Source organism: Corvus brachyrhynchos, unplaced genomic scaffold, assembly GCF_000691975.1.
Source record: "Corvus brachyrhynchos isolate BGI_N302 unplaced genomic scaffold, ASM69197v1 scaffold312, whole genome shotgun sequence".
NCBI lineage: Eukaryota > Metazoa > Chordata > Aves > Passeriformes > Corvidae > Corvus > Corvus brachyrhynchos.
In genome coordinates, this window is record NW_008236640.1 from 16,638 (window position 1) to 27,009 (window position 10,372).

Below are 10,372 nucleotides of genomic sequence, written 5' to 3' on the forward strand. Positions count from 1 at the left end.
GGGGGCGCCCGCCCCGCGGGCCCGCCGGAGCGCGCGGCCGTTCCGTTCGTCCATTCCCTGCGCGAGCCCACCGGAGGAGCCGGCGCGCGCCCCGCGGAAGGGAAGAAGCAAACAAACAAATAAATACCCATGAAAGAAATAACCTAATAAATCCATACAGAAATAAAGAAAAGTGTGGGCTTGTAGCTTTCTTCTTCCTTGGGTGAGATGAAGCATTTCACCGGGAAGAGTTCCCTGTCCTGATGGTTGTGCGAGAGTGGACAGGAGTGGAGCCTTTAATTTTCAGGTAGAAAAGATAAATCGTGTCAGTAATGTCATCTCTTTTCATGCTCTGTTGCGACAGTTGCAGGCTCTCAAAAGATATCATTTCCATGCATCCTGGCCTTGAACACTTTCAGGGATGGGGCATCCACACCTTCTCTGGGCAACCTGTTCTAGCACCTCACCACCCTCACAGTGAAGAGATTTTTTCTGAATATATATTTTTAACCTGCTGTTTTATTGACTTTTTAACGGCAGTACTACTGCATATGCAGTATCCTTTCTTCAGCTGAGGACGAGAATGGAATTGAAGGGTACATTGTCCTCTTACCATCCTTTATGCAGAGAGCAGGCAGAAAAACAAGTGGTTGTGCCGATAAAATGTGCTTTTCGTACACCGATGTGCGCTGTTTCTTCTGCACACGCAAAAACTAAGAGTGTGCAGTGACAAGCAACTTGTAAATATCTTGCTCCACCAAGCGTCTGCAATTGGATCTGCAACACTGGGAAAGCCATGAAAATGTTTTGCTTCTGTAATCCCTCTGCCTATGACTGCAAATGGATCGTGTCTTTCCCCCCATCCCTGTTCAGATGGCAGGGGAACAAACTGCCTCCAGGTACAATAGGAAAATTACTTGAAACATTTGGCTACAGCACCAGATGGTGTTGGTATATGGCTGGTATGGATGGTATAGTGACATAATGGGAATATGACAACTAACACACACCCCTCAAAAATGCAACTGGAGCACCAATCCAGCTTGGCATTTTCAGGTTTTTCTTCTAAATCTTTCCTCACTCCCATGATGGGGCACAAAATGGTTTTTCATGATATTCCATAACATTGTGATTGCTTAGTTTTTATATACAAAAAGGTAGAACAGATGTGGAAAAAAAATCTCAAAAAAAATCCACTGATTAAAATTTTCTAAAATATTAAAAATATAAAAGCATGATCATAGTATTTTCTTCTAATATTGAGGATCTTCCATGGTAGAAAGCAGTTATGTACAAACAGTGCAATATGTTCTCCGTCCACACACTGGGGAGGTTTTACACCCACACCCCAAAACAGCTCTCACTCCACAAGAGACAGGAACTGTGCCTCTGATAAGGTTTTCTTGAGCTATGGTAAATGTAATTTAAGCAAACATTTTTATTACCTGTGGTAAGTAACTTTCTGTAAGCAAAATTATCACTACTGTTGCTTTAGTCATGTATCATGTTTTCACTAGAGCCTTGCTCACATTAAGTCAAATTAACACAACATTTATTTCCTGTGCATTACCCCATAGGCTGTATCCCATGATTACATTAAATTGTTGTTTTGTATTGACTTCTAGTAGAAGCTTTTTGGGGAAATGCAATAGAATATAGGCAAGTCAAATGTTAATAAATGTATTTTACAGTTAACATTAGTTTTATTTTTGGAGCGCCAGCATGGAGGAACAAAAAGAGGTAATGCATCCGCCTCGCCCACCTCACTGGACAGGTGAGCAAAGCAGCTGCCATAAGGCAGAGCTGATTCAAAGAACAAACACACTCTCAGGCTGAGGGTGGATCTGTCAGCTTTTGCACAAAGACACGAAAGGGGAAATGAAGAGAACTCCTTTTCTTGAAATTCCCAGGAAGGCTAAGAGAAGCACCACAAATGAGCTTCTAACACTCAACCCACAAACAGATACAAAATGAACTTCTGCAAACTTGCACCTGTACTTAAGAGGATAAATCAATGTAATTTTTTATCAGACACCACCATGAATTGGAAAAAACCCCAAACCACTATTTAATTTCAGCAAAATCTTTATTTTAGTTCATAGGCTTGTTTGTATCAAAAGCAGTTACTTCAAAATCAAATTCACATAAAATTCAGCATGTAAATAAGCTGAAGTTATCATGGGTTAAGATCTGTTGCTGAAAGACAAGGGCTCTGAATGACATTTCCACAACCATGTGGGGCAACAGATAAAATTGGAACAGCATAGTGGGGTATGTAATCCCATTTTGTGTCTTAGTTTTCATGGGGTTTAATTAACCTGAGAGTATCTTGAGGGTGGCTTTACGTTCATCCTAGACTGCAATGGTAAACTGGTGAATATCACAAAGAGTACATATAATAAGAGGGGGTTTTCTGTCTAATGGGAACACAGACAAGGCAAATCCAGATAAAATGTTGCTTATAACTTAAATGTACCAAATGAGCTCATAAAGCTCAGTGTTGAATTATTGATGTTTTGTAGCAGGAGTATTTTAAATGAAGATGTGTTTTTCCTAAAAGGTGGAATCTGTTGTCTTTCATGAGCTACTCTGGGTTGAAGGAAATAATTTTATGGCCTCATTCTGGACCTCAAAGCCTGTCTCTAGATTAGTCCTATAGGAAATTCATGACAGACAAAAGCAAGGTGTTTTTCCTATGTGCATGGGTGATGAAGTATGCATACTTATTTTTTGCTACATTGCAATATTTATTTTTTAAAGGAATGGTAAGAAACGTTATTTCCTATTAGTAACAATATACGTAGCTTGATTTCTTATTTAAAAGGTGTGGTTGGCCTTGGCTTCTAGGATAATGAAAGTTACTTTGATGTCAAGCTTTTCTAATATGCAACAAATCATTGCTGTCTCTATCACTGGCCAGAAGCTGTTATTTTTGTATGTTTTGAGAAGAGCTGTAGGTGATTTTCCCTTCCACTTGTAGATCAAATTGTTGTGTTGCAAATGCTGATCAAAGAAACATCTCTAGTTCTGGAAAGGCTGGCATAGAATCACAGTGGGGTTTAGGTGAGAAGGGACTGCTGAAGGTCTTTCATCCTGTCATCTGCTGGGAGTGAGGCTAACTCCAAAGCTGTGTCAGGTTGCTCAGGGCCTTTTCCAGTCAGTTTTGAACACCCTGAGGGATGGAGGACCCTTAATCTTGCCCTTTCACGTGCTGGTTACACTCTGGCTAGCGCAGCCTGGCATGTGATTCGCCTTCATCATCACAAGGGTGCACTGCAGCACCATTATCAAGAGAATTGACGGCTTCCAGGATGCAGAAACTCCGGGAAAATACATCAGAGACCCTGGCTCTAGCAGATGCCAAGTGATTTGGCCTGTAACCAGATTCTTGGGAGGAGAAAAAGGGGATGAAGAGGAATTAACATGGGGTTCCTTGACATTTGTCTGTGTGTATCTGAACATCTGTGCTAAGTGAAGTGCTCCTAAGATAAGCTCCTCTTTTGCATTTTGCTTGTAAAAATGTTCAGAAGCAGCAATTAATTTGCAACTGTGTGGTCCACTGTTAGGAGAGTCGTACACTCGTAGCACTAGGAACAGGGACTCTGCAAGCTAAACCACACTCTCATGCATTTTTCATTTCCCAAGCTGCATTGGGTTGGTGGCCCTATAGTGCTGTTTGTGAGGATAAGTACAGGAGCATGAACCTGGCTGCATAACCCGTGGAAGAGCTGGCAGGCAGTTTTGCAAGGTGAACAAGGGCATAGCTGCTGCTCATTTTTCAGACTGTCACAGACAAAGACCTGCCCTTATTCTGCAGCATTGCCATTGCCTTCGGAAAGCTTTGGCTCTGCGGCTTTGGATATTCAGTTGGGAAGAAGCTGAAGATCACTAAAGACATACAGCTCCTACTGGATATTGCCCAGGAAATGGAGAGATAAGTGTGACCTTTCACATGCTTGGGGTTTGATGTAAAAGTCATGATGGTTTGTGACATTCACCAGGTTCAGGTTTGCTTTATTCCAAACATTCTCCACCTCTGTAGTCTGATCCTGTGCAGGCTGGGAAAGTGTGAATCCTTTACTTGTCCCTTGGAGGTTGTTGTGTCTTGTCTTGCAAGCTGTGGAAGTGGCAATGCAAGCTGACAAGGAATGAGTTTGCTGCAAGGGCCACACTCACAAATAGTCTTTACAAGGCATGGTAATGACAGAAAGGAGAAAGAGGAAAGGATAACCTAGACAAGCTTAAAGTATAGCCAGGCAAATAAAACAATAATCTTTCTTGGCTGAGGTCTACTTGTCTAAAATCATAGACCTTCCTTGCAGATTCACCACCAGGCTTTCACCAGCCCCCTTTGGTGGGAAGGATCTCAGACCAGAAAATAGTGGTGTGCATTTTCCTTTCTGTTACTGCATATTGGAATATCCAGCTCACCACCTGGTCTGCTTTTAGGTGTTTCCTTTCAGCCCTCACTCTCTCATTTTGCCTCAGAGTTGAGCCAAGCTAATAGTGGGCTGCTTCAAATGGGCACTTCAAGCCATCTGCTCCTTTATTTCATTCCTTGGCTGAAAAGAAGCCCTTTCTGTAGGATTGGTCTTCATAAAGTGTTGATCCCACTCACCCAATGCAGGAATGTGGTGAGAGTATGGATTCTGACTTCCCCAGTATGTGAGGCAGCCCCACAGAATGGCAGGAGAATGTTATGTAAGCTTGCACTGATCATCCTTCCCTTGGGCCATCCTTTCCTGGTCTTATTTGCTCTGTTGGGCCATCCTAAGCAAAATATTTCCTTGGGAAGGTGGCGGTGAGGAAGGGAATTCATCACCATGAGAGCACCACCAGTAAGACTGTTCAATCCACTTGCCACTAACTGAGCCAGGGTAGTCTTCTTTCCTTTCACCTCTTTCAAAGCCAAGTATAATGCTTCCACACATACTAAGAAAAGTGGATTGCAAACAATGGTCAATTTTCCCGTTTCTGGAGTCTGAAAGCCATTAAGGATCAGTGGAACAGGGAAAGGACAGACCTTTTAAAGTTTCCAAAGAGAAAAGCTAGCTTCAGAATTGCCTTTTCAACCTGAGAGGTTTTTTCTGCTCTGGGAAGTTTTTCCTTTGCAGACTGGTGGGAGGCTCATGCAACCCAAAAATGGTGTTTGAAGGTGATACTGCCTGTGATCCTTGGAAGAATACCAAGGGTGAAAAACCTGGATCCATATTCCTTGCTAAACCAATGAAAATAACTCCTTAGGTTAGAAGTGTTTGGGAGTTAGGTTAGGGCCCAGTTATCCCATTTAGGAAGTTACGAAGTTAGGGAATTTAAATGCATTTGGAGATGCAAATTACTGAGTAGAGCCATGATGCTTGACATGCTTAGGTGTTTTATTATTTGCAGCTGGCATCTGAAGTGTCAGTGCTGTTGAGTTCTGCACAGACAGAACAGGATGAACACCTAATCTTCGTAATGTAAATCCTGATACACTTGAAAAGCAGTATGGCAGTGATCCAGTGGAACCCTGCTGACTGGAACAAATCCTGTGCCATTTGTTAGCTCACCCCATTTTCTTTGGATGTCCTGAGGTAATGCCTTTTGGTCTTTCATTTTTAGGAGAGGTGGAAGATGCCTAAAAGTCTTTCAAATCTCTTTATTGTAAAATAGAGTTATGAGATAGGAGTCCCCAAATCCTGGTTTAGTCAAAGCCTTTTGGTATCGAGAGGAGTTTATTTGGTAAAGAAAGACTTCACCAAAAGGTTTGTCAAGCATTGGAGCAGGCTGCCCAGGGAAGTGGTTGGGTCACCAACCCTGGAGTGCTTAAAAGTTGTGCAGATGTGGCACTTAAGAACATGTTTTAGTGGTGGACTTGGCCATGTTAGGTTAATGGTTGGGCTGGATGGTCTTAATGGTTTCTTCCAACCTAAATGATTCTGTGATTGAAACTGCAAAACCAAATGTGGTAATATTAAATGTAAATGGATTTTCACCTTCAGCAATATTTTTAGAAGCATATCTTGCCTGAAGAAGTTTCCTGCTCTTTTTGAGACCTGGATGTGTGTTTTCCCATGTGTCTTGCAGCATTACTTTAAGGCTTATTTCTGGTGAGTTTGAGATGTTGTTATTGAGATCTCCTGGAGTGGAAAGTAAACTATTTTCTGGGTTATTTCTTTGCAGCATTTGCATGTGTCTACTGGGTATGCTTTAGCTTTTTCATGTGAAGAGAAGAGACTTGCTTCCAGCAAAAAGAATGGTTTTCCTCACTTGGTAATGTTACTCCAAGGGCACAGTGTGGAAGACAGAAAAACTTGCCAAGTGGATGAACAACTAGGAACAATGTCTACCTGCAAAGAAACATGTGGAAAAATTCTACCAAAAAGAGAGAGCTCTTAGCAGTTCTTTCAGTCTATACAAAAGGTATTCATGGGGTAGGAGGGGGGTAGTCTAATTCAAGGCTTTCCCATTGCTGTTGATCTGACAGTGAAGTATTTTTATAGAAAATTACTGCAAATTGCTTTCAGATGCTATTTTGGACAAGCATTTGCAACTTGGCAAGCTCAGATGGACTCGGGCATTGTGTTCCTCTGCTGTGATTAGGATGGAGATAAAATTAGTAGTGTGTCTGGGGCTTGGGCTGTTTGGGGTTTTGTTGCTTTCTTTTGTTTGTTTTTTTCCTTGATTCTGGCAAGGTGGGTAAGTGAAGAGACTTTAATCTAAAGGCTAATTGTATTTCAGGAGACTAAAACTTCCTATTGTTGAGAAATGCTTGTGGACCTCCCAAGATGCATTCTATGGTTGTCACCCCTCGCTGCATTGACTGATGCTGGAGGAGTTTTGCTCTCACGTCTGTCACTGCCTTTCCAGCAGTCACAGGCTCCTGGGAGATATCCCCTTTGCCTTCTTTTCACCGGACTGCCCAAGTCCAGCCCTCCCCTCTCACAGGCACGGTGCTCCAGGTCCCTAACCATTTTTGTAGTCTCAGCTGGCTGTTCTCCTCTTTTGCCACATCCCTCCTGAACTGGAGGACCTAACGCTGGAGATAAATCCTGGAGAGGCCTCACCAACTCTGGACAGAGTGGGCAGAAATCACTCTTCTGGCTCTGCCAGACATGTGGCTGCTAGTGCAACCTGTTTATCTCATCTGTGATGGGAACATACTTCTGGCTAACAGTCAGCCCCTTGTCTGCTGAAACCCCAAGTCCTTCTCAGTAGGGCTGTCAGGCAGAGGGAATCTTCCAGCCTGGCTGAATGCACAGAGTTCTGTCACCCCTTGTGCAGAGCTCTGCTCCTCTCCTCCTTGAACACCACAAGGTGCTACTTCTCAGGTTGACTGAGGCCCCTCTGGACAGATGTTCTGCCTTTTGTTAGGATAGCCACCCTCCCAGTTTAGTGTCACCTGTGGCTATTTGTGCTCTTCACCCAAGGTAGAACCAAGATAAAACTTCTTGGTGTGGTGTTCAATGTATAAACCCCCTGGAGGGAGTATTTCTGTCTTGATATGTGTAAGACACGACAACCACATAAACAGGTGTGAGATGACTCCAACAGGACCTACCTGTTTGCTGAAAGTCTGTGCTCAGTGGTAAAGCCAAGCACAGAAATCCAGGGAAGGCTGACCACAAAGTGCTGCTTAGTTCTGATGCTGGCTTCTCCTACCATTGCTTCCAGGTATCTTGATTGTTCTCAGATCAATTAATTGATCTGTTGGGTTTTAGTCTGCTTCTATGGTTGTGCTTCCTAGCCTCATTTGACAGTGACTTTTTCTGCTGTCATCTAATTGATGGTTATTGCATTAAGGCAATACTTCAGCGTTCCACCACCCTTGCCTCTCACCTCCCCTTCTTTTTTCTCCCACCCCTTTGTCCTTCAGCCAACCTTTCTCACACATCTCCCTTCCTTTTTTCCCAGTCCTGTCCTCATGGGGATCTGTACTGGACCCTTTCCCTCTACCACTCCCGTTTGTGTTCACCTTGTACTATCCACCCTTACTGCAAAATTGACTTCTCTGTTGCATCAGCAGAGCCTGCTCCATTCCTGACAGAGCTCATGCCCTTTGCAGGGCAGCCCAGGCGACCTTCCAGGGGCCTGTCCTATTCTTTCCCTGTGCCCAGTAGGTGTGAAACACTGCTCCAGCAATGAATGTGTGGCTGCTGCGCATCACAGGCAACGCTGGCTTTTGGGTGATGGAGGAGGATTGTAACCTTGGATGAATTCTGACATTAATTTCCTCCCCTCGTGTTCAGTGCAATGCTTGGCATTTCTCAATGGGCCAGGGCTGAGCCTCAAGGAGTGGAGGGTTTTGGCCGAGGTCCTATTGTCCGCTTCACTTGAGGGTTTGCAAGCTCTGAGAGACCTCCTGTCCTGGGTAAAGAAGAAAAGAGTGATGGAATCTCTAACACTGTTGTCTCAGTTTGAGACAATTTAAGGGGTGGAGACTCTGAAATGAGTTACCTCCCATCAGATTTTAACCTCTCTCCCTTCCACCAATAAGACAAATGTAAAGAGATATAAATGAAAAAATAACAATTTACTAAAAGAAAACAAAGCAATAACCACAAGATACAAAGGTAAATGGTTCAGCTTCAACCCACAAATGCGGAAAAGGTATTTCCAGTTCATCCCCAGATCAGGGATGGCCACTGTTCCCACTGTGGGCCATATGGCAAACAAGTCTCTGGTTTAAAAACTCCCTCCTCCAGACGAACAAATAACAGGGAATGGGGGGAAAATAAAACCTGGAAAAGCCTGGAAAAACTCTTTTTATCTGAAAGGAGTCAATGCTGCTGAGGCCTCACACTCCCCCATCTCCCTGCTTCTGAGGGAAGAGCCCCAGAACTTCCAGGGGCTTTATGCTGGAAACTACATCCTCCAACTGTGATGCAGTGGTATTAAATACTCAACACTAAAGTTCCTCCCTCCCCATTCCTTTTTTCTTCTAACCATAACAACTGCTCGATTCCATACCACCCACAGCACAGCAGGGGCAGGGTTTTCAGCTCAAAGGGCCTCACTTAGGACCGATGCTTATAGGGTCACAAGGTGATTGGCTTTAGTTCGGCAAATTTTCATCCTGGCCACAATCCAGGTTGGCAATTAGTGGAATTTTCAGAAGTCCACCAACAATGGTCCCACTCCACTCGGGCTATAACTCCAGTGAGTAATATCCCAAGGCTGTAAGGGGATGACTGATTATCTCCCTCTCATTCCCTACCTTGGTCAGGCAACAGGAGCTCTTAGTACAGTCAATGCAGCTCCACCTTTGCCATGCAAGAGCTCCTGGTGTGGTCCAAGGGACACTGTCCAACTCATTACACAAAGGCCAAAGCCTAATGGGAATTCTTGAGATCTTAGAGTGGCCTGGAGGAGCAGGAGAAGAAACACCACAGTCGGGAAGAGCAGACCTGCAATGTGCCGGATCAGGATTTGCTCCCAAAAGAAGCTGATGGCTGCCAGAACACACCTGCAAAGAACAGCTGCAGCCATGTCCAGGAATCCAGCTGTGATCCTTCTTGAGTCTATTTCTACCAAACCCAAGAAATTAAGAGTGGGTGCTGCCACAGACAAGCAGGAGGAAGTGGAGGGACATCTAGAAACAGCCATGAGGGCAGGTGGCCCGTGCCAGGCAGACCTGCAGTAGGAGTAATCCCAGACCTATGAGTGAGTACCTGTGAGTAGAATCTGCTGCTGCAGCAATGCTGCTACAAACCAGCAGCTTTGTAGTTGTGCTATGAACTTCCCACTATCATAGGAACCATATAATCACACAGCTTCAGCCATATGACCTTCAGGATGTGGTTGCAGCACGGTTTTATGCAGTGATACACTCCTTGTTCTCTATTTCCTTCTAGAGTTCAAATTTAAAGTAGTTTGGATGGAAAGAAATGCTCCAGTTTCTAAATTCTGGGGAGTTCCCATGCAGACAGGTTCTGCTGTAATTATTTTTAGCATGTGGCCTCTGCTTCCAGTTTCTGCCATGGCTCGTGCTGGACCCTTCCCAGTGAAATCAGAATGTGGCTTTTCAAGCTGGTGTCCTGGATCCACCAGCAGCAATGGTCAATTCACAAATGGCCAGCAGCCCTCATAAAACATTATCTATTACATGGGAGCCTGATTTCTTCCTCCCCCTTGCCACTTCCACAAGGATACAAAATACAAATAAGTATTTTCCCAGAACTGTAAAAACATGGGGAAATGCTTACTACTGGGCTTCTGGGCAAAAATGATCAGTGTGTTTCCTCTCACACTATACTCATGCCCCTCCTGGTAAAGAAAAACCTTCCCAGAAAAGGCTTGTGCTGCAGCAGGAGAAACAATGCTCTGACTAATGCAAAATCGTGTGCAGGAACTCTGCCTGCTGGGAACTGGCTATGGCTAACTTCCCTCAAGCAGCCCATGCTGGCCACTGGCA